The sequence below is a fragment of the Symphalangus syndactylus genome, chromosome 16, assembly GCF_028878055.3.
Source record: "Symphalangus syndactylus isolate Jambi chromosome 16, NHGRI_mSymSyn1-v2.1_pri, whole genome shotgun sequence".
In the NCBI taxonomy this organism is placed as follows: Eukaryota; Metazoa; Chordata; class Mammalia; order Primates; family Hylobatidae; genus Symphalangus; species Symphalangus syndactylus.
This window is the reverse complement of record NC_072438.2, coordinates 104892137-104918147: the sequence shown is the minus strand read 5'-3', so window position 1 is coordinate 104918147 and position 26011 is coordinate 104892137.

Below are 26011 nucleotides of genomic sequence, written 5' to 3'. Positions count from 1 at the left end.
TTAGCTGAATGCACAGATCAGAAAGAAGTTTCACAGAATGATTCTGTGTAGTTTATATTTGGAGACATTCCTTTTTCCACTATTACCTTCTTAGCGCTCCGAATATCCACTTGCATTTTCTACAGAAAGAGTGTTTCAGAACGGCTCAATCAAAACTAAGGTTCAACTCTTTTAGTTGAACAATCAGAACAGAAAGTAGTTTCACACAATTCTTCTGTGTAGTTTTTATTTGTAGACATTCTTTTTCCCAATATAGGCCTCTTAGCGCTCAGAATGTCCAATTGCAGTTTCTACAGAAAGAGTGTTTCAGAACGGCTCAATCAAAAGTAAGGTTCAACTCTGTTAGTTGAATGCACAGAACAGAAAGAAGTTTCATACAATGCTTCTGTGTAGTTTATATTTGAACATATTCTTTTTTCCACTATTACCCACTTAGCGCTACGAATGTCCAGTTGCATTTTCTACAGACAGAGTGTTTCAAAACTGCTCAATCAAAAGTATGGTTTAACTCTGTTAGCTGAATGCTCAGATCAGAAAGCAGTTTCACAGAATGCTTCTGTGTAGTTTATATTTGAATATATTCCTTTTTCCACTACTACGCTCTTAGCGCTCCAAATGTCCAGTTGCATTTTCAACAGAAAGAGTGTTCAGATCTGCTCAATCAAAAGTATGGTTTAACCCTGTTAGCTGAATGCACAGATCAGAAAGAAGTTTCACCGAATGATTCTGTGTAGTTTATATTTGAAGACATTCCTTTTTCCACTATTACCCCCTTAGCTCTCCGAATCTCCACTTGCATTTTCTACAAAAAGAGTGTTTCATAACTGCTCAATCAAATATATGTTTTATCTCTGTTAACTGAATTTACAGATCAGAAATAAGTTTCACAGAATGCATCTGTGTAGTTTTTATTTGAAGATATTTTTTTCCCAATGTAGGCCTCTTAGCGCTTAGCATGTCCAATTGCAGTTTCTACAGAAAGAGTGTTTCAGAACGGCTCAATCAAAAGTAAGGTTCAACTCTGTTAGTTGAATGCACAGAACAGAAAGAATTTTCACAGAATGCTACTGTGTAGTTTATATTTGAATATATTCCTTTTTCCACTATTACCCTCTTAGCGCTCCGAATGTCCACTTGCATTTTCTACAGAAAGAGTGTTCAGAACTGCGCAATCAAAAGTATGGTTTAACTCTGTTAGCTTAATGAACATATCAGAAATAAGTTTCACACAATGCTTCTGTGTAGTTTTTATTTGAAGATATTATTTTTCCCAATAGAGGCCTCTTAGCGCTCAGAATGTCCAATTGCAGTTTCTACAGAAAGAGTGTTTCAGAAAGGCTCAATCAAAAGTAAGGTTCAACTCTGTTAGTTGAATGCACAGAACAGAAAGAAGTTTCATACAATGCTTCTGGTAGTTTATATTTGAACATATTCTTTTTTCCACTATTACCCACTTAGCGCTACGAATGTCCAGTTGCATTTTCTACAGACAGAGTGTTTCAAAACTGCTCAATCAAAAGTATGGTTTAACTCTGTTAGCTGAATGCTCAGATCAGAAAGCAGTTTCACAGAATGCTTCTGTGTAGTTTATATTTGAATATATTCCTTTTTCCACTACTACGCTCTTAGCGCTCCAAATGTCCAGTTGCATTTTCAACAGAAAGAGTGTTCAGATCTGCTCAATCAAAAGTATGGTTTAACCCTGTTAGCTGAATGCACAGATCAGAAAGAAGTTTCACCGAATGATTCTGTGTAGTTTATATTTGAAGACATTCCTTTTTCCACTATTACCCTCTTAGCTCTGCGAATCTCCACTTGCATTTTCTACAAAAAGAGTGTTTCATAACTGCTCAATCAAAAATATGTTTTATCTCTGTTAACTGAATTTACAGATCAGAAATAAGTTTCACAGAATGCATCTGTGTAGTTTTTATTTGAAGATATTCTTTTTCCCAATGTAGGCCTCTTAGCGCTTAGCATGTCCAATTGCAGTTTCTACAGAAAGAGTGTTTCAGAACGGCTCAATCAAAAGTAAGGTTCAACTCTGTTAGTTGAATGCACAGAACAGAAAGAATTTTCACAGAATGCTACTGTGTAGTTTATATTTGAATATATTCCTTTTTCCACTATTACCCTCCTAGCGCTCCGAATGTCCACTTGCATTTTCTACAGAAAGAGTGTTCAGAACTGCGCAATCAAAAGTATGGTTTAACTCTGTTAGCTTAATGAACATATCAGAAATAAGTTTCACACAATGCTTCTGTGTAGTTTTTATTTGAAGATATTATTTTTCCCAATATAGGCCTCTTAGCGCTCAGAATGTCCAATTGCAGTTTCTACAGAAAGAGTGTTTCAGAAAGGCTCAGTCAAAAGTAAGGTTCAACTCTGTTAGTTGAATGCACAGAACAGAATGAAGTTTCATACAATGCTTCTGTGTAGTTTATATTTGAACATATTCTTTTTTCCCCTATTACCCACTTAGCGCTACGAATATCCAGTTGCATTTTCTACAGACAGAGTGTTTCAAAACTGCTCAATCAAAAGTATGGTTTAACTCTGTTAGCTGAATGCTCAGATCAGAAAGAAGTTTCACAGAATGCTTCTGTGTAGTTTATATTTGAATATATTCCTTTTTCTACTACTACTCTCTTAGCGCTCCAAATGTCCAGTTGCATTTTCTACAGAAAGAGTGTTCAGATCTGCTCAATCAAAAGTATGGTTTAACTCTGTTAGCTGAATGCACAGATCAGAAAGAAGTTTCACAGAATGATTCTGTGTAGTTTATATTTGGAGACATTCTTTTTTCCACTATTACCTTCTTAGCGCTCCGAATCTCCACTTGCATTTTCTACAGAAAGAGTGTTTCAGAACGGCTCAATCAAAACTAAGGTTCAACTCTTTTAGTTGAACAATCAGAACAGAAAGTAGTTTCACACAATTCTTCTGTGTAGTTTTTATTTGTAGACATTCTTTTTCCCAGTATAGGCCTCTTAGCGCTCAGAATGTCCAATTGCAGTTTCTACAGAAAGAGTGTTTCAGAACGGCTCAATCAAAAGTAAGGTTCAACTCTGTTAGTTGAATGCACAGAACAGAAAGAAGTTTCATACAATGCTTCTGTGTAGTTTATATTTGAACATATTCTTTTTTCCACTATTACCCACTTAGCGCTACGAATGTCCAGTTGCATTTTCTACAGACAGAGTGTTTCAAAACTGCTCAATCAAAAGTATGGTTTAACTCTGTTAGCTGAATGCTCAGATCAGAAAGCAGTTTCACAGAATGCTTCTGTGTAGTTTATATTTGAATATATTCCTTTTTCCACTACTACGCTCTTAGCGCTCCAAATGTCCAGTTGCATTTTCTACAGAAAGAGTGTTCAGATCTGCTCAATCAAAAGTATGGTTTAACTCTGTTAGCTGAATGCACAGATCAGAAAGAAGTTTCACCGAATGATTCTGTGTAGTTTATATTTGAAGACATTCCTTTTTCCACTATTACCCTCTTAGCGCTCCGAATCTCCACTTGCATTTTCTACAAAAAGAGTATTTCATAACTGCTCAATCAAAAATATGTTTTATCTCTGTTAACTGAATTTACAGATCAGAAATAAGTTTCACAGAATGCATCTGTGTAGTTTTTATTTGAAGATATTCTTTTTCCCAATGTAGGCCTCTTAGCGCTTAGCATGTCCAATTGCAGTTTCTACAGAAAGAGTGTTTCAGAACGGCTCAATCAAAAGTAAGGTTCAACTCTGTTAGTTGAATGCACAGAACAGAAAGAATTTTCACAGAATGCTACTGTGTAGTTTATATTTGAATATATTCCTTTTTCCACTATTACCCTCTTAGCGCTCCGAATGTCCACTTGCATTTTCTACAGAAAGAGTGTTCAGAACTGCGCAATCAAAAGTATGGTTTAACTCTGTTAGCTTAATGAACATATCAGAAATAAGTTTCACACAATGCTTCTGTGTAGTTTTTATTTGAAGATATTATTTTTCCCAATAGAGGCCTCTTAGCGCTCAGAATGTCCAATTGCAGATTCTACAGAAAGAGTGTTTCAGAAAGGCACAATCAAAAGTAAGGTTCAACTCTGTTAGTTGAATGCACAGAACAGAAAGAAGTTTCATACAATGCTTCTGTGTAGTTTATATTTGAACATATTCTTTTTTCCACTATTACCCTCTTAGCGCTACGAATGTCCAGTTGCATTTTCTACAGACAGAGTGTTTCAAAACTGCTCAATCAAAAGTGTGGTTTAACTCTGTTAGCTGAATGCTCAGATCAGAAAGAAGTTTCACAGAATGCTTCTGTGTAGTTTATATTTGAATATATTCCTTTTTCCACTACTACTCTCTTAGCGCTCCAAATGTCCAGTTGCATTTTCTACAGAAAGAGTGTTCAGATCTGCTCAATCAAAAGTATGGTTTAACTCTGTTAGCTGAATGCACAGATCAGAAAGAAGTTTCACAGAATGATTCTGTGTAGTTTATATTTTTAGACATTCCTTTTTCCACTATTACCCTCTTAGCGCTCCGAATCTCCACTTGCATTTTCTACAGAAAGAGTGTTTCAGAACGGCTCAATCAAAACTAAGGTTCAACTCTTTTAGTTGAACAAACAGAACAGAAAGAAGTTTCACACAATTCTTCTGTGTAGTTTTTATTTGTAGACATTCTTTTTCCCAATATAGGACTCTTAGCGCTCAGAATGTCCAATTGCAGTTTCTACAGAAAGAGTGTTTCAGAACGGCTCAATCAAAAGTAAGGTTCAACTCTGTTAGTTGAATGCACAGAACAGAAAGAAGTTTCATACAATGCTTCTGTGTAGTTTATATTTGAACATATTCTTTTTTCCACTATTACCCACTTAGCGCTACGAATGTCCAGTTGCATTTTCTACAGACAGAGTGTTTCAAAACTGCTCAATCAAAAGTATGGTTTAACTCTGTTAGCTGAATGCTCAGATCAGAAAGAAGTTTCACAGAATGCTTCTGTGTAGTTTATATTTGAATATATTCCTTTTTCCACTACTACGCTCTTAGCGCTCCAAATGTCCAGTTGCATTTTCAACAGAAAGAGTGTTCAGATCTGCTCAATCAAAAGTATGGTTTAACTCTGTTAGCTGAATGCACAGATCAGAAAGAAGTTTCACCGAATGATTCTGTGTAGTTTATATTTGAAGACATTCCTTTTTCCACTATTACCCTCTTAGCGCTCCGAATCTCCACTTGCATTTTCTACAAAAAGAGTGTTTCATAACTGCTCAATCAAAAATATGTTTAATCTCTGTTAACTGAATTTACAGATCAGAAATAAGTTTCACAGAATGCATCTGTGTAGTTTTTATTTGAAGATATTCTTTTTCCCAATGTAGGCCTCTTAGCGCTTAGCATGTCCAATTGCAGATTCTACAGAAAGAGTGTTTCAGAACGGCTCAATCAAAAGTAAGGTTCAACTCTGTTAGTTGAATGCACAGAACAGAAAGAATTTTCACAGAATGCTACTGTGTAGTTTATATTTGAATATATTCCTTTTTCCACTATTACTCTCTTAGCGCTCCGAATGTCCACTTGCATTTCCTACAGAAAGAGTGTTCAGAACTGCGCAATCAAAAGTATGGTTTAACTCTGTTAGCTTAATGAACATATCAGAAATAAGTTTCACACAATGCTTCTGTGTAGTTTTTATTTGAAGATATTATTTTTCCCAATAGAGGCCTCTTAGCGCTCAGAATGTCCAATTGCAGTTTCTACAGAAAGAGTGTTTCAGAAAGGCTCAATCAAAAATAAGGTTCAACTCTGTTAGTTGAATGCACAGAACAGAAAGAAGTTTCATACAATGCTTCTGTGTAGTTTATATTTGAACATATTCTTTTTTCCACGATTACCCACTTAGCGCTACGAATGTCCAGTTGCATTTTCTACAGACAGAGTGTTTCAAAACTGCTCAATCAAAAGTATGGTTTAACTCTGTTAGCTGAATGCTCAGATCAGAAAGAAGTTTCACAGAATGCTTCTGTGTAGTTTATATTTGAATATATTCCTTTTTCCACTACTACGCTCTTAGCGCTCCAAATGTCCAGTTGCATTTTCAACAGAAAGAGTGTTCAGATCTGCTCAATCAAAAGTATGGTTTAACTCTGTTAGCTGAATGCACAGATCAGAAAGAAGTTTCACCGAATGATTCTGTGTAGTTTATATTTGAAGACATTCCTTTTTCCACTATTACCCTCTTAGCGCTCCGAATCTCCACTTGCATTTTCTACAAAAAGAGTGTTTCATAACTGCTCAATCAAAAATATGTTTTATCTCTGTTAACTGAATTTACAGATCAGAAATAAGTTTCACAGAATGCATCTGTGTAGTTTTTATTTGAAGATATTCTTTTTCCCAATGTAGGCCTCTTAGCGCTTAGCATGTCCAATTGCAGTTTCTACAGAAAGAGTGTTTCAGAACGGCTCAATCAAAAGTAAGGTTCAAATCTGTTAGTTGAATGCACAGAACAGAAAGAATTTTCACAGAATGCTACTGTGCAGTTTATATTTGAATATATTCCTTTTTTCACTATTACCCTCTTAGCGCTCCGAATGTCCACTTGCATTTTCTACAGAAAGAGTGTTCAGAACTGCGCAATCAAAAGTATGGTTTAACTCTGTTAGCTTAATGAACATATCAGAAATAAGTTTCACACAATGCTTCTGTGTAGTTTTTATTTGAAGATATTATTTTTCCCAATATAGGCCTCTTAGCGCTCAGAATGTCCAATTGCAGTTTCTACAGAAAGAGTGTTTCAGAAAGGCTCAATCAAAAGTAAGGTTCAACTCTGTTAGTTGAATGCACAGAACAGAAAGAAGTTTCATACAATGCTTCTGTGTAGTTTATATTTGAACATATTCTTTTTTCCACTATTACCCACTTAGCGCTACGAATGTCCAGTTGCATTTTCTACAGACAGAGTGTTTCAAAACTGCTCAATCAAAAGTATGGTTTAACTCTGTTAGCTGAATGCTCAGATCAGAAAGAAGTTTCACAGAATGCTTCTGTGTAGTTTATATTTGAATATATTCCTTTTTCCACTACTACTCTCTTAGCGCTCCAAATGTCCAGTTGCATTTTCTACAGAAAGAGTGTTCAGATCTGCTCAATCAAAAGTATGGTTTAACTCTGTTAGCTGAATGCACAGATCAGAAAAAGTTTCACAGAATGATTCTGTGTAGTTTATATTTGGAGACATTCCTTTTTCCACTATTACCCTCTTAGCGCTCCGAATCTCCACTTGCATTTTCTACAGAAAGAGTGTTTCAGAACGGCTCAATCAAAACTAAGTTTCAACTCTTTTAGTTGAACAAACAGAACAGAAAGAAGTTTCACACAATTCTTCTGTGTAGTTTTTATTTGTAGACATTCTTTTTCCCAATATAGGCCTCTTAGCGCTCAGAATGTCCAATTGCAGTTTCTACAGAAAGAGTGTTTCAGAACGGCTCAATCAAAAGTAAGGTTCAACTCTGTTAGTTGAATGCACAGAACAGAAAGAAGTTTCATACAATGCTTCTGTGTAGTTTATATTTGAACATATTCTTTTTTCCACTATTACCCACATAGCGCTACGAATGTCCAGTTGCATTTTCTACAGACAGAGTGTTTCAAAACTGCTCAATCAAAAGTATGGTTTAACTCTGTTAGCTGAATGCTCAGATCAGAAAGAAGTTTCACAGAATGCTTCTGTGTAGTTTATATTTGAATATATTCCTTTTTCCACTACTACGCTCTTAGCGCTCCAAATGTCCAGTTGCATTTTCAACAGAAAGAGTGTTCAGATCTGCTCAATCAAAAGTATGGTTTAACTCTGTTAGCTGAATGCACAGATCAGAAAGAAGTTTCACCGAATGATTCTGTGTAGTTTATATTTGAAGACATTCCTTTTTCCACTATTACCCTCTTAGCGCTCCGAATCTCCACTTGCATTTTCTACAAAAAGAGTGTTTCATAACTGCTCAATCAAAAATATGTTTTATCTCTGTTAACTGAATTTACAGATCAGAAATAAGTTTCACAGAATGCATCTGTGTAGTTTTTATTTGAAGATATTCTTTTTCCCAATGTAGGCCTCTTAGCGCTTAGCATGTCCAATTGCAGTTTCTACAGAAAGAGTGTTTCAGAACGGCTCAATCAAAAGTAAGGTTCAACTCTGTTAGTTGAATGCACAGAACAGAAAGAATTTTCACAGAATGCTACTGTGTAGTTTATATTTGAATATATTCCTTTTTCCACTATTACTCTCTTAGCGCTCCGAATGTCCACTTGCATTTCCTACAGAAAGAGTGTTCAGAACTGCGCAATCAAAAGTATGGTTTAACTCTGTTAGCTTAATGAACATATCAGAAATAAGTTTCACACAATGCTTCTGTGTAGTTTTTATTTGAAGATATTATTTTTCCCAATAGAGGCCTCTTAGCGCTCAGAATGTCCAATTGCAGTTTCTACAGAAAGAGTGTTTCAGAAAGGCTCAATCAAAAATAAGGTTCAACTCTGTTAGTTGAATGCACAGAACAGAAAGAAGTTTCATACAATGCTTCTGTGTAGTTTATATTTGAACATATTCTTTTTTCCACGATTACCCACTTAGCGCTACGAATGTCCAGTTGCATTTTCTACAGACAGAGTGTTTCAAAACTGCTCAATCAAAAGTATGGTTTAACTCTGTTAGCTGAATGCTCAGATCAGAAAGAAGTTTCACAGAATGCTTCTGTGTAGTTTATATTTGAATATATTCCTTTTTCCACTACTACTCTCTTAGCGCTCCAAATGTCCAGTTGCATTTTCTACAGAAAGAGTGTTCAGATCTGCTCAATCAAAAGTATGGTTTAACTCTGTTAGCTGAATGCACAGATCACAAAGAAGTTTCACAGAATGATTCTGTATAGTTTATATTTGGAGACATTCCTTTTTCAACTATTACCCTCTTAGCGCTCCGAATCTCCACTTGCATTTTCTACAGAAAGAGTGTTTCAGAACGGCTCAATCAAAACTAATGTTCAACTCTTTTAGTTGAACAAACAGAACAGAAAGAAGTTTCACACAATTCTTCTGTGTAGTTTTTATTTGTAGACATTCTTTTTCCCAATATAGGCCTCTTAGCGCTCAGAATGTCCAATTGCAGTTTCTACAGAAAGAGTGTTTCAGAACGGCTCAATCAAAAGTAAGGTTCAACTCTGTTAGTTGAATGCACAGAACAGAAAGAATTTTCACAGAATGCTACTGTGTAGTTTATATTTGAATATATTCCTTTTTCCACTGTTACCCTCTTAGCGCTCCGAATGTCCACTTGAATTTTCTACAGAAAGACTGTTCAGAACTGCGCAATCAAAAGTATGGTTTAACTCTGTTAGCTTAATGAACATATCAGAAATAAGTTTCACACAATGCTTCTGTGTAGTTTTTATTTGAAGATATCATTTTTCCCAATATAGGCCTCTTAGCGCTCAGAATGTCCAATTGCAGTTTCTACAGAAAGAGTGTTTCAGAAAGGCTCAGTCAAAAGTAAGGTTCAACTCTGTTAGTTGAATGCACAGAACAGAAAGAAGTTTCATACAATGCTTCTGTGTAGTTTATATTTGAACATATTCTTTTTTCCCCTATTACCCACTTAGCGCTACGAATGTCCAGTTGCATTTTCTACAGACAGAGTGTTTCAAAACTGCTCAATCAAAAGTATGGTTTAACTCTGTTAGCTGAATGCTCAGATCAGAAAGAAGTTTCACAGAATGCTTCTGTGTAGTTTATATTTGAATATATTCCTTTTTCCACTACTACTCTCTTAGCGCTCCAAATGTCCAGTTGCATTTTCTACAGAAAGAGTGTTCAGATCTGCTCAATCAAAAGTATGGTTTAACTCTGTTAGCTGAATGCACAGATCAGAAAGAAGTTTCACAGAATGATTCTGTGTAGTTTATATTTGGAGACATTCCTTTTTCCACTATTACCATCTTAGCGCTCCGAATCTCCACTTGCATTTTCTACAGAAAGACTGTTTCAGAACGGCTCAATCAAAATTAAGGTTCAACTCTTTTAGTTGAACAATCAGAACAGAAAGTAGTTTCACACAATTCTTCTGTGTAGTTTTTATTTGTAGACATTCTTTTTCCCAATATAGGCCTCTTAGCGCTCAGAATGTCTAATTGCAGTTTCTACAGAAAGAGTGTTTCAGAACGGCTCAATCAAAAGTAAGGTTCAACTCTGTTAGTTGAATGCACAGAACAGAAAGAAGTTTCATACAATGCTTCTGTGTAGTTTATATTTGAACATATTCTTTTTTCCACTATTACCCACTTAGCGCTACGAATGTCCAGTTGCATTTTCTACAGACAGAGTGTTTCAAAACTGCTCAATCAAAAGTATGGTTTAACTCTGTTAGCTGAATGCTCAGATCAGAAAGAAGTTTCACAGAATGCTTCTGTGTAGTTTATATTTGAATATATTCCTTTTTCCACTACTACGCTCTTAGCGCTCCAAATGTCCAGTTGCATTTTCAACAGAAAGAGTGTTCAGATCTGCTCAATCAAAAGTATGGTTTAACTCTGTTAGCTGAATGCACAGATCAGAAAGAAGTTTCACAGAATGATTCTGTGTAGTTTATATTTGGAGACATTCCTTTTTCCACTATTACTCTCTTAGCGCTCCGAATCTCCACTTGCATTTTCTACAGAAAGAGTGTTTCAGAACGGCTCAATCAAAATTAAGGTTCAAATCTTTTAGTTGAACAAACAGAACAGAAAGAAGTTTCACACAATTCTTCTGTGTAGTTTTTATTTGTAGACATTCTTTTTCCCAATATAGGCCTCTTAGCGCTCAGAATGTCCAATTGCAGTTTCTACAGAAAGAGTGTTTCAGAACGGCTCAATCAAAAGTAAGGTTCAACTCTGTTAGTTGAATGCACAGAACAGAAAGAAGATTCATACAATGCTTCTGTGTAGTTTATATTTGAACATATTCTCTTTTCCACTATTACCCACTTAGCGCTACGAATGTCCAGTTGCATTTTCTACAGACAGAGTGTTTCAAAACTGCTCAATCAAAAGTATGGATTAACTGTGTTAGCTGTATGCTCAGATCAGAAAGAAGTTTCACAGAATGCTTCTGTGTAGTTTATATTTGAATATATTCCTTTTTCCACTACTACGCTCTTAGCGCTCCAAATGTCCAGTTGCATTTTCAACAGAAAGAGTGTTCAGATCTGCTCAATCAAAAGTATGGTTTAACTCTGTTAGCTTAATGAACATATCAGAAATAAGTTTCACACAATGCTTCTGTGTAGTTTTTATTTGAAGATATTATTTTTCCCAATATAGGCCTCTTAGCGCTCAGAATGTCCAATTGCAGTTTCTACAGAAAGAGTGTTTCAGAAAGGCTCAATCAAATATACGGTTCAACTCTGTTAGTTGAATGCACAGAACAGCAAGAAGTTTCATACAATGCTTCTGTGTAGTTTATATTTGAACATATTATTTTTCCACTATTACCCACTTAGCGCTATGAATGTCCAGTAGCATTTTCTACAGACAGAGTGTTTCAAAACTGCTCAATCATAAGTATGGTTTAACTCTGTTAGCTGAATGCTCAGATCAGAAAGAAGTTTCACAGAATGCTTCTGTGTAGTTTATATTTGAATATATTGCTTTTTCCACTACTACGCTCTTAGCGCTCCAAATGTCCAGTTGCATTTTCAACAGAAAGAGTGTTCAGATCTGCCCAATCAAAAGTATGTTTTACCTCTGTTAGCTGAATGCACAGATCAGAAAGAAGTTTCACCGAATGATTCTGTGTAGTTTATATTTGAAGACATTCCTTTTCCTACTATTACCCTCTTAGCGCTCCGAATCTCCACTTGCATTTTCTACAAAAAGAGTGTTTCATAACTGCTCAATCAAAAATATGTTTTATCTCTGTTAACTGAATTTACAGATCAGAAATAAGTTTCACAGAATGCATCTGTGTAGTTTTTATTTGAAGATATTCTTTTTCCCAATGTAGGCCTCTTAGCGCTTAGCATGTCCAATTGCAGTTTCTACAGAAAGAGTGTTTCAGAACGGCTCAATCAAAAGTAAGGTTCAACTCTGTTAGTTGAATGCACAGAACAGAAAGAATTTTCACAGAATGCTACTGTGTAGTTTATATTTGAATATATTCCTTTTTCCACTATTACCCTCCTAGCGCTCCGAATGTCCACTTGCATTTTCTACAGAAAGAGTGTTCAGAACTGCGCAATCAAAAGTATGGTTTAACTCTGTTAGCTTAATGAACATATCAGAAATAAGTTTCACACAATGCTTCTGTGTAGTTTTTATTTGAAGATATTATTTTTCCCAATATAGGCCTCTTAGCGCTCAGAATGTCCAATTGCAGTTTCTACAGAAAGAGTGTTTCAGAAAGGCTCAGTCAAAAGTAAGGTTCAACTCTGTTAGTTGAATGCACAGAACAGAATGAAGTTTCATACAATGCTTCTGTGTAGTTTATATTTGAACATATTCTTTTTTCCCCTATTACCCACTTAGCGCTACGAATATCCAGTTGCATTTTCTACAGACAGAGTGTTTCAAAACTGCTCAATCAAAAGTATGGTTTAACTCTGTTAGCTGAATGCTCAGATCAGAAAGAAGTTTCACAGAATGCTTCTGTGTAGTTTATATTTGAATATATTCCTTTTTCTACTACTACTCTCTTAGCGCTCCAAATGTCCAGTTGCATTTTCTACAGAAAGAGTGTTCAGATCTGCTCAATCAAAAGTATGGTTTAACTCTGTTAGCTGAATGCACAGATCAGAAAGAAGTTTCACAGAATGATTCTGTGTAGTTTATATTTGGAGACATTCTTTTTTCCACTATTACCTTCTTAGCGCTCCGAATCTCCACTTGCATTTTCTACAGAAAGAGTGTTTCAGAACGGCTCAATCAAAACTAAGGTTCAACTCTTTTAGTTGAACAATCAGAACAGAAAGTAGTTTCACACAATTCTTCTGTGTAGTTTTTATTTGTAGACATTCTTTTTCCCAATATAGGCCTCTTAGCGCTCAGAATGTCCAATTGCAGTTTCTACAGAAAGAGTGTTTCAGAACGGCTCAATCAAAAGTAAGGTTCAACTCTGTTAGTTGAATGCACAGAACAGAAAGAAGTTTCATACAATGCTTCTGTGTAGTTTATATTTGAACATATTCTTTTTTCCACTATTACCCACTTAGCGCTACGAATGTCCAGTTGCATTTTCTACAGACAGAGTGTTTCAAAACTGCTCAATCAAAAGTATGGTTTAACTCTGTTAGCTGAATGCTCAGATCAGAAAGAAGTTTCACAGAATGTTTCTGTGTAGTTTATATTTGAATATATTCCTTTTTCCACTACTACGCTCTTAGCGCTCCAAATGTCCAGTTGCATTTTCAACAGAAAGAGTGTTCAGATCTGCTCAATCAAAAGTATGCTTTAACTCTGTTAGCTGAATGCACAGATCAGAAAGAAGTTTCACCGAATGATTCTGTGTAGTTTATATTTGAAGACATTCCTTTTTCCACTATTACCCTCTTAGCGCTCCGAATCTCCACTTGCATTTTCTACAAAAAGAGTGTTTCATAACTGCTCAATCAAAAATATGTTTTATCTCTGTTAACTGAATTTACAGATCAGAAATAAGTTTCACAGAATGCATCTGTGTAGTTTTTATTTGAAGATATTCTTTTTCCCAATGTAGGCCTCTTAGCGCTTAGCATGTCCAATTGCAGTTTCTACAGAAAGAGTGTTTCAGAACGGCTCAATCAAAAGTAAGGTTCAACTCTGTTAGTTGAATGCACAGAACAGAAAGAATTTTCACAGAATGCTACTGTGTAGTTTATATTTGAATATATTCCTTTTTCCACTATTACCCTCTTAGCGCTCCGAATGTCCACTTGCATTTTCTACAGAAAGAGTGTTCAGAACTGCGCAATCAAAAGTATGGTTTAACTCTGTTAGCTTAATGAACATATCAGAAATAAGTTTCACACAATGCTTCTGTGTAGTTTTTATTTGAAGATATCATTTTTCCCAATATAGGCCTCTTAGCGCTCAGAATGTCCAATTGCAGTTTCTACAGAAAGAGTGTTTCAGAAAGGCTCATTCAAAAGTAAGGTTCAACTCTGTTAGTTGAATGCACAGAACAGAAAGTAGTTTCATACAATGCTTCTGTGTAGTTTATATTTGAACATATTCTTTTTTCCCCTGTTACCCACTTAGCGCTACGAATGTCCAGTTGCATTTTCTACAGACAGAGTGTTTCAAAACTGCTCAATCAAAAGTATGGTTTAACTCTGTTAGCTGAATGCTCAGATCAGAAAGAAGTTTCACAGAATGCTTCTGTGTAGTTTATATTTGAATATATTCCTTTTTCCACTACTACTCTCTTAGCGCTCCAAATGTCCAGTTGCATTTTCTACAGAAAGAGTGTTCAGATCTGCTCAATCAAAAGTATGGTTTAACTCTGTTAGCTGAATGCACAGATCAGAAAGAAGTTTCACAGAATGATTCTGTGTAGTTTATATTTGGAGACATTCCTTTTTCCACTATTACCTTCTTAGCGCTCCGAATCTCCACTTGCATTTTCTACAGAAAGAGTGTTTCAGAACGGCTCAATCAAAACTAAGGTTCAACTCTTTTAGTTGAACAATCAGAACAGAAAGTAGTTTCACACAATTCTTCTGTGTAGTTTTTATTTGTAGACATTCTTTTTCCCAATATAGGCCTCTTAGCGCTCAGAATGTCTAATTGCAGTTTATACAGAAAGAGTGTTTCAGAACGGCTCAATCAAAAGTAAGGTTCAACTCTGTTAGTTGAATGCACAGAACAGAAAGTAGTTTCATACAATGCTTCTGTGTAGTTTATATTTGAACATATTCTTTTTTCCACTATTACCCACTTAGCGCTACGAATGTCCAGTTGCATTTTCTACAGACAGAGTGTTTCAAAACTGCTCAATCAAAAGTATGGTTTAACTCTGTTAGCTGAATGCTCAGATCAGAAAGCAGTTTCACAGAATGCTTCTGTGTAGTTTATATTTGAATATATTCCTTTTTCCACTACTACGCTCTTAGCGCTCCAAATGTCCAGTTGCATTTTCTACAGAAAGAGTGTTCAGATCTGCTCAATCAAAAGTATGGTTTAACTCTGTTAGCTGAATGCACAGATCAGAAAGAAGTTTCACCGAATGATTCTGTGTAGTTTATATTTGAAGACATTCCTTTTTCCACTATTACCCTCTTAGCGCTCCGAATCTCCACTTGCATTTTCTACAAAAAGAGTATTTCATAACTGCTCAATCAAAAATATGTTTTATCTCTGTTAACTGAATTTACAGATCAGAAATAAGTTTCACAGAATGCATCTGTGTAGTTTTTATTTGAAGATATTCTTTTTCCCAATGTAGGCCTCTTAGCGCTTAGAATGTCCAATTGCAGTTTCTACAGAAAGAGTGTTTCAGAACGGCTCAATCAAAAGTAAGGTTCAACTCTGTTAGTTGAATGCACAGAACAGAAAGAATTTTCACAGAATGCTACTGTGTAGTTTATATTTGAATATATTCCTTTTTCCACTATTACCCTCTTAGCGCTCCGAATGTCCACTTGCATTTTCTACAGAAAGAGTGTTCAGAACTGCGCAATCAAAAGTATGGTTTAACTCTGTTAGCTTAATGAACATATCAGAAATAAGTTTCACACAATGCTTCTGTGTAGTTTTTATTTGAAGATATTATTTTTCCCAATAGAGGCCTCTTAGCGCTCAGAATGTCCAATTGCAGATTCTACAGAAAGAGTGTTTCAGAAAGGCACAATCAAAAGTAAGGTTCAACTCTGTTAGTTGAATGCACAGAACAGAAAGAAGTTTCATAAAATGCTTCTGTGTAGTTTATATTTGAACATATTCTTTTTTCCACTATTACCCTCTTAGCGCTACGAATGTCCAGTTGCATTTTCTACAGACAGAGTGTTTCAAAACTGCTCAATCAAAAGTGTGGTTTAACTCTGTTAGCTGAATGCTCAGATCAGAAAGAAGTTTCACAGAATGCTTCTGTGTAGTTTATATTTGAATATATTCCTTTTTCCACTACTACTCTCTTAGCGCTCCAAATGTCCAGTTGCATTTTCTACAGAAAGAGTGTTCAGATCTGCTCAATCAAAAGTATGGTTTAACTCTGTTAGCTGAATGCACAGATCAGAAAAAAGTTTCACAGAATGATTCTGTGTAGTTTATATTTTTAGACATTCCTTTTTCCACTATTACCCTCTTAGCGCTCCGAATCTCCACTTGCATTTTCTACAGAAAGAGTGTTTCAGAACGGCTCAATCAAAACTAAGGTTCAACTCTTTTAGTTGAACAAACAGAACAGAAAGAAGTTTCACACAATTCTTCTGTGTAGTTTTTATTTGTAGACATTCTTTTTCCCAATATAGGACTCTTAGCGCTCAGAATGTCCAATTGCAGTTTCTACAGAAAGAGTGTTTCAGAACGGCTCAATCAAAAGTAAGGTTCAACTCTGTTAGTTGAATGCACAGAACAGAAAGAAGTTTCATACAATGCTTCTGTGTAGTTTATATTTGAACATATTCTTTTTTCCACTATTACCCACTTAGCGCTACGAATGTCCAGTTGCATTTTCTACAGACAGAGTGTTTCAAAACTGCTCAATCAAAAGTATGGTTTAACTCTGTTAGCTGAATGCTCAGATCAGAAAGAAGTTTCACAGAATGCTTCTGTGTAGTTTATATTTGAATATATTCCTTTTTCCACTACTACGCTCTTAGCGCTCCAAATGTCCAGTTGCATTTTCAACAGAAAGAGTGTTCAGATCTGCTCAATCAAAAGTATGGTTTAACTCTGTTAGCTGAATGCACAGATCAGAAAGAAGTTTCACCGAATGATTCTGTGTAGTTTATATTTGAAGACATTCCTTTTTCCACTATTACCCTCTTAGCGCTCCGAATCTCCACTTGCATTTTCTACAAAAAGAGTGTTTCATAACTGCTCAATCAAAAATATGTTTAATCTCTGTTAACTGAATTTACAGATCAGAAATAAGTTTCACAGAATGCATCTGTGTAGTTTTTATTTGAAGATATTCTTTTTCCCAATGTAGGCCTCTTAGCGCTTAGCATGTCCAATTGCAGTTTCTACAGAAAGAGTGTTTCAGAACGGCTCAATCAAAAGTAAGGTTCAACTCTGTTAGTTGAATGCACAGAACAGAAAGAATTTTCACAGAATGCTACTGTGTAGTTTATATTTGAATATATTCCTTTTTCCACTATTACTCTCTTAGCGCTCCAAATGTCCACTTGCATTTCCTACAGAAAGAGTGTTCAGAACTGCGCAATCAAAAGTATGGTTTAACTCTGTTAGCTTAATGAACATATCAGAAATAAGTTTCACACAATGCTTCTGTGTAGTTTTTATTTGAAGATATTATTTTTCCCAATAGAGGCCTCTTAGCGCTCAGAATGTCCAATTGCAGTTTCTACAGAAAGAGTGTTTCAGAAAGGCTCAATCAAAAATAAGGTTCAACTCTGTTAGTTGAATGCACAGAACAGAAAGAAGTTTCATACAATGCTTCTGTGTAGTTTATATTTGAACATATTCTTTTTTCCACGATTACCCACTTAGCGCTACGAATGTCCAGTTGCATTTTCTACAGACAGAGTGTTTCAAAACTGCTCAATCAAAAGTATGGTTTAACTCTGTTAGCTGAATGCTCAGATCAGAAAGAAGTTTCACAGAATGCTTCTGTGTAGTTTATATTTGAATATATTCCTTTTTCCACTACTACGCTCTTAGCGCTCCAAATGTCCAGTTGCATTTTCAACAGAAAGAGTGTTCAGATCTGCTCAATCAAAAGTATGGTTTAACTCTGTTAGCTGAATGCACAGATCAGAAAGAAGTTTCACCGAATGATTCTGTGTAGTTTATATTTGAAGACATTCCTTTTTCCACTATTACCCTCTTAGCGCTCCGAATCTCCACTTGCATTTTCTACAAAAAGAGTGTTTCATAACTGCTCAATCAAAAATATGTTTTATCTCTGTTAACTGAATTTACAGATCAGAAATAAGTTTCACAGAATGCATCTGTGTAGTTTTTATTTGAAGATATTCTTTTTCCCAATGTAGGCCTCTTAGCGCTTAGCATGTCCAATTGCAGTTTCTACAGAAAGAGTGTTTCAGAACGGCTCAATCAAAAGTAAGGTTCAAATCTGTTAGTTGAATGCACAGAACAGAAAGAATTTTCACAGAATGCTACTGTGTAGTTTATATTTGAATATATTCCTTTTTTCACTATTACCCTCTTAGCGCTCCGAATGTCCACTTGCATTTTCTACAGAAAGAGTGTTCAGAACTGCGCAATCAAAAGTATGGTTTAACTCTGTTAGCTTAATGAACATATCAGAAATAAGTTTCACACAATGCTTCTGTGTAGTTTTTATTTGAAGATATTATTTTTCCCAATATAGGCCTCTTAGCGCTCAGAATGTCCAATTGCAGTTTCTACAGAAAGAGTGTTTCAGAAAGGCTCAATCAAAAGTAAGGTTCAACTCTGTTAGTTGAATGCACAGAACAGAAAGAAGTTTCATACAATGCTTCTGTGTAGTTTATATTTGAACATATTCTTTTTTCCACTATTACCCACTTAGCGCTACGAATGTCCAGTTGCATTTTCTACAGACAGAGTGTTTCAAAACTGCTCAATCAAAAGTATGGTTTAACTCTGTTAGCTGAATGCTCAGATCAGAAAGAAGTTTCACAGAATGCTTCTGTGTAGTTTATATTTGAATATATTCCTTTTTCCACTACTACTCTCTTAGCGCTCCAAATGTCCAGTTGCATTTTCTACAGAAAGAGTGTTCAGATCTGCTCAATCAAAAGTATGGTTTAACTCTGTTAGCTGAATGCACAGATCAGAAAAAGTTTCACAGAATGATTCTGTGTAGTTTATATTTGGAGACATTCCTTTTTCCACTATTACCCTCTTAGCGCTCCGAATCTCCACTTGCATTTTCTACAGAAAGAGTGTTTCAGAACGGCTCAATCAAAACTAAGTTTCAACTCTTTTAGTTGAACAAACAGAACAGAAAGAAGTTTCACACAATTCTTCTGTGTAGTTTTTATTTGTAGACATTCTTTTTCCCAATATAGGCCTCTTAGCGCTCAGAATGTCCAATTGCAGTTTCTACAGAAAGAGTGTTTCAGAACGGCTCAATCAAAAGTAAGGTTCAACTCTGTTAGTTGAATGCACAGAACAGAAAGAAGTTTCATACAATGCTTCTGTGTAGTTTATATTTGAACATATTCTTTTTTCCACTATTACCCACATAGCGCTACGAATGTCCAGTTGCATTTTCTACAGACAGAGTGTTTCAAAACTGCTCAATCAAAAGTATGGTTTAACTCTGTTAGCTGAATGCTCAGATCAGAAAGAAGTTTCACAGAATGCTTCTGTGTAGTTTATATTTGAATATATTCCTTTTTCCACTACTACGCTCTTAGCGCTCCAAATGTCCAGTTGCATTTTCAACAGAAAGAGTGTTCAGATCTGCTCAATCAAAAGTATGGTTTAACTCTGTTAGCTGAATGCACAGATCAGAAAGAAGTTTCACCGAATGATTCTGTGTAGTTTATATTTGAAGACATTCCTTTTTCCACTATTACCCTCTTAGCGCTCCGAATCTCCACTTGCATTTTCTACAAAAAGAGTGTTTCATAACTGCTCAATCAAAAATATGTTTTATCTCTGTTAACTGAATTTACAGATCAGAAATAAGTTTCACAGAATGCATCTGTGTAGTTTTTATTTGAAGATATTCTTTTTCCCAATGTAGGCCTCTTAGCGCTTAGCATGTCCAATTGCAGTTTCTACAGAAAGAGTGTTTCAGAACGGCTCAATCAAAAGTAAGGTTCAACTCTGTTAGTTGAATGCACAGAACAGAAAGAATTTTCACAGAATGCTACTGTGTAGTTTATATTTGAATATATTCCTTTTTCCACTATTACTCTCTTAGCGCTCCGAATGTCCACTTGCATTTCCTACAGAAAGAGTGTTCAGAACTGCGCAATCAAAAGTATGGTTTAACTCTGTTAGCTTAATGAACATATCAGAAATAAGTTTCACACAATGCTTCTGTGTAGTTTTTATTTGAAGATATTATTTTTCCCAATAGAGGCCTCTTAGCGCTCAGAATGTCCAATTGCAGTTTCTACAGAAAGAGTGTTTCAGAAAGGCTCAATCAAAAATAAGGTTCAACTCTGTTAGTTGAATGCACAGAACAGAAAGAAGTTTCATACAATGCTTCTGTGTAGTTTATATTTGAACATATTCTTTTTTCCACGATTACCCACTTAGCGCTACGAATGTCCAGTTGCATTTTCTACAGACAGAGTGTTTCAAAACTGCTCAATCAAAAGTATGGTTTAACTCTGTTAGCTGAATGCTCAGATCAGAAAGAAGTTTCACAGAATGCTTCTGTGTAGTTTATATTTGAATATATTCCTTTTTCCACTACTACTCTCTTAGCGCTCCAAATGTCCAGTTACATTTTCTACAGAAAGAGTGTTCAGATCTGCTCAATCAAAAGTATGGTTTAACTCTGTTAGCTGAATGCACAGATCACAAAGAAGTTTCACAGAATGATTCTGTATAGTTTATATTTGGAGACATTCCTTTTTCAACTATTACCCTCTTAGCGCTCCGAATCTCCACTTGCATTTTCTACAGAAAGAGTGTTTCAGAACGGCTCAATCAAAACTAATGTTCAACTCTTTTAGTTGAACAAACAGAACAGAAAGAAGTTTCACACAATTCTTCTGTGTAGTTTTTATTTGTAGACATTCTTTTTCCCAATATAGGCCTCTTAGCGCTCAGAATGTCCAATTGCAGTTTCTACAGAAAGAGTGTTTCAGAACGGCTCAATCAAAAGTAAGGTTCAACTCTGTTAGTTGAATGCACAGAACAGAAAGAATTTTCACAGAATGCTACTGTGTAGTTTATATTTGAATATATTCCTTTTTCCACTGTTACCCTCTTAGCGCTCCGAATGTCCACTTGAATTTTCTACAGAAAGACTGTTCAGAACTGCGCAATCAAAAGTATGGTTTAACTCTGTTAGCTTAATGAACATATCAGAAATAAGTTTCACACAATGCTTCTGTGTAGTTTTTATTTGAAGATATCATTTTTCCCAATATAGGCCTCTTAGCGCTCAGAATGTCCAATTGCAGTTTCTACAGAAAGAGTGTTTCAGAAAGGCTCAGTCAAAAGTAAGGTTCAACTCTGTTAGTTGAATGCACAGAACAGAAAGAAGTTTCATACAATGCTTCTGTGTAGTTTATATTTGAACATATTCTTTTTTCCCCTATTACCCACTTAGCGCTACGAATGTCCAGTTGCATTTTCTACAGACAGAGTGTTTCAAAACTGCTCAATCAAAAGTATGGTTTAACTCTGTTAGCTGAATGCTCAGATCAGAAAGAAGTTTCACAGAATGCTTCTGTGTAGTTTATATTTGAATATATTCCTTTTTCCACTACTACTCTCTTAGCGCTCCAAATGTCCAGTTGCATTTTCTACAGAAAGATTGTTCAGATCTGCTCAATCAAAAGTATGGTTTAACTCTGTTAGCTGAATGCACAGATCAGAAAGAAGTTTCACAGAATGATTCTGTGTAGTTTATATTTGGAGACATTCCTTTTTCCACTATTACCATCTTAGCGCTCCGAATCTCCACTTGCATTTTCTACAGAAAGACTGTTTCAGAACGGCTCAATCAAAACTAAGGTTCAACTCTTTTAGTTGAACAATCAGAACAGAAAGTAGTTTCACACAATTCTTCTGTGTAGTTTTTATTTGTAGACATTCTTTTTCCCAATATAGGCCTCTTAGCGCTCAGAATGTCTAATTGCAGTTTCTACAGAAAGAGTGTTTCAGAACGGCTCAATCAAAAGTAAGGTTCAACTCTGTTAGTTGAATGCACAGAACAGAAAGAAGTTTCATACAATGCTTCTGTGTAGTTTATATTTGAACATATTCTTTTTTCCACTATTACCCACTTAGCGCTACGAATGTCCAGTTGCATTTTCTACAGACAGAGTGTTTCAAAACTGCTCAATCAAAAGTATGGTTTAACTCTGTTAGCTGAATGCTCAGATCAGAAAGAAGTTTCACAGAATGCTTCTGTGTAGTTTATATTTGAATATATTCCTTTTTCGACTACTACGCTCTTAGCGCTCCAAATGTCCAGTTGCATTTTCAACAGAAAGAGTGTTCAGATCTGCTCAATCAAAAGTATGGTTTAACTCTGTTAGCTGAATGCACAGATCAGAAAGAAGTTTCACAGAATGATTCTGTGTAGTTTATATTTGGAGACATTCCTTTTTCCACTATTACTCTCTTAGCGCTCCGAATCTCCACTTGCATTTTCTACAGAAAGAGTGTTTCAGAACGGCTCAATCAAAATTAAGGTTCAAATCTTTTAGTTGAACAAACAGAACAGAAAGAAGTTTCACACAATTCTTCTGTGTAGTTTTTATTTGTAGACATTCTTTTTCCCAATATAGGCCTCTTAGCGCTCAGAATGTCCAATTGCAGTTTCTACAGAAAGAGTGTTTCAGAACGGCTCAATCAAAAGTAAGGTTCAACTCTGTTAGTTGAATGCACAGAACAGAAAGAAGATTCATACAATGCTTCTGTGTAGTTTATATTTGAACATATTCTCTTTTCCACTATTACCCACTTAGCGCTACGAATGTCCAGTTGCATTTTCTACAGACAGAGTGTTTCAAAACTGCTCAATCAAAAGTATGGATTAACTGTGTTAGCTGTATGCTCAGATCAGAAAGAAGTTTCACAGAATGCTTCTGTGTAGTTTATATTTGAATATATTCCTTTTTCCACTACTACGCTCTTAGCGCTCCAAATGTCCAGTTGCATTTTCAACAGAAAGAGTGTTCAGATCTGCTCAATCAAAAGTATGGTTTAACTCTGTTAGCTTAATGAACATATCAGAAATAAGTTTCACACAATGCTTCTGTGTAGTTTTTATTTGAAGATATTATTTTTCCCAATATAGGCCTCTTAGCGCTCAGAATGTCCAATTGCAGTTTCTACAGAAAGAGTGTTTCAGAAAGGCTCAATAAAATATACGGTTCAACTCTGTTAGTTGAATGCACAGAACAGCAAGAAGTTTCATACAATGCTTCTGTGTAGTTTATATTTGAACATATTATTTTTCCACTATTACCCACTTAGCGCTATGAATGTCCAGTAGCATTTTCTACAGACAGAGTGTTTCAAAACTGCTCAATCATAAGTATGGTTTAACTCTGTTAGCTGAATGCTCAGATCAGAAAGAAGTTTCACAGAATGCTTCTGTGTAGTTTATATTTGAATATATTGCTTTTTCCACTACTACGCTCTTAGCGCTCCAAATGTCCAGTTGCATTTTCAACAGAAAGAGTGTTCAGATCTGCCCAATCAAAAGTATGTTTTACCTCTGTTAGCTGAATGCACAGATCAGAAAGAAGTTTCACCGAATGATTCTGTGTAGTTTATATTTGAAGACATTCCTTTTCCTACTATTACCCTCTTAGCGCTCCGAATCTCCACTTGCATTTTCTACAAAAAGAGTGTTTCATAACTGCTCAATCAAAAATATGTTTTATCTCTGTTAACTGAATTTACAGATCAGAAATAAGTTTCACAGAATGCATCTGTGTAGTTTTTATTTGAAGATATTCTTTTTCCCAATGTAGGCCTCTTAGCGCTTAGCATGTCCAATTGCAGTTTCTACAGAAAGAGTGTTTCAGAACGGCTCAATCAAAAGTAAGGTTCAACTCTGTTAGTTGAATGCACAGAACAGAAAGAATTTTCACAGAATGCTACTCTGTAGTTTATATTTGAATATATTCCTTTTTCCACTATTACCCTCTTAGCGCTCCGCATGTCCACTTGCATTTTCTACAGAAAGAGTTTTCAGAACTGCGCAATCAAAAGTATGGTTTAACTCTGTTAGCTTAATGAACATATCAGAAATAAGTTTCACACAATGCTTCTGTGTAGTTTTTATTTGAAGATTTTATTTTTCCCAATAGAGGCCTCTTAGCGCTCAGAATGTCCAATTGCAGTTTCTACAGAAAGAGTGTTTCAGAAAGGCTCAATCAAAAGTAAGGTTCAACTCTGTTAATTGAATGCACAGAACAGAAAGAAGTTTCATACAATGCTTCTGTGTAGTTTATGTTTGAACATATTCTTTTTTCCACTATTACCCACTTAGCGCTACGAATGTCCAGTTGCATTTTCTACAGACAGAGTGTTTCAAAACTGCTCAATCAAAAGTATGGTTTAACTCTGTTAGCTGAATGCTCAGATCAGAAAGAAGTTTCACAGAATGCTTCTGTGTAGTTTATATTTGAATATATTCCTTTTTCCACTACTACTCTCTTAGCGCTCCAAATGTCCAGTTGCATTTTCTACAGAAAGAGTGTTCAGATCTGCTCAATCAAAAGTATGGTTTAACTCTGTTAGCTGAATGCACAGATCAGAAAGAAGTTTCACAGAATGATTCTGTGTAGTTTATATTTGGAGACATTCCTTTTTCCACTATTACCCTCTTAGCGCTCCGAAACTCCACTTGCATTTTCTACAGAAAGAGTGTTTCACAACGGCTCAATCAAAACTAAGGTTCAACTCTTTTTGTTGAACAAACAGAACAGAAAGAAGTTTCACACAATTCTTCTGTGTAGTTTTTATTTGTAGACATTCTTTTTCCCAATATAGGCCTCTTAGCGCTCAGAATGTCCAATTGCAGTTTCTACAGAAAGAGTGTTTCAGAACGGCTCAATCAAAAGTAAGGTTCAACTCTGATAGTTGAATGCACAGAACAGAAAGAAGTTTCATAAAATGCTTCTGTGTAGTTTATATTTGAACATATTCTTTTTTCCACTATTACCCACTTAGCGCTACGAATGTCCAGTTGCATTTTCTACAGACAGAGTGTTTCAAAACTGCTCAATCAAAAGTATGGTTTAACTCTGTTAGCTGAATGCTCAGATCAGAAAGAAGTTTCACAGAATGCTTCTGTGTAGTTTATATTTGAATATATTCCTTTTTCCACTACTACGCTCTTAGCGCTCCAAATGTCCAGTTGCATTTTCTACAGAAAGAGTGTTCAGATCTGCTCAATCAAAAGTATGGTTTAACTCTGTTAGCTGAATGCACAGATCAGAAAGAAGTTTCACCGAATGATTCTGTGTAGTTTATATTTGAAGACATTCCTTTTTCCACTATTACCCTCTTAGCGCTCCGAATCTCCACTTGCATTTTCTACAAAAAGAGTGTTTCATAACTGCTCAATCAAAAATATGTTTTATCTCTGTTAACTGAATTTACAGATCAGAAATAAGTTTCACAGAATGCATCTGTGTAGTTTTTATTTGAAGATATTCTTTTTCCCAATGTAGGCCTCTTAGCGCTTAGCATGTCCAATTGCAGTTTCTACAGAAAGAGTGTTTCAGAACGGCTCAATCAAAAGTAAGGTTCAACTCTGTTAGTTGAATGCACAGAACAGAAAGAATTTTCACAGAATGCTACTGTGTAGTTTATATTTGAATATATTCCTTTCTCCACTATTACCCTCTTAGCGCTACGAATGTCCACTTGCATTTTCTACAGAAAGGGTGTTCAGAACTGCGCAATCAAAAGTATGGTTTAACTCTGTTAGCTTAATGAACATATCAGAAATAAGTTTCACACAATGCTTCTGTGTAGTTTTTATTTGAAGATATTATTTTTCCCAATAGAGGCCTCTTAGCGCTCAGAATGTCCAATTGCAGTTCCTACAGAAAGAGTGTTTCAGAAAGGCTCAATCAAAAGTAAGGTTCAACTCTGTTAGTTGAATGCACAGAACAGAAAGAAGTTTCATACAATGCTTCTGTGTAGTTTATATTTGAACATATTCT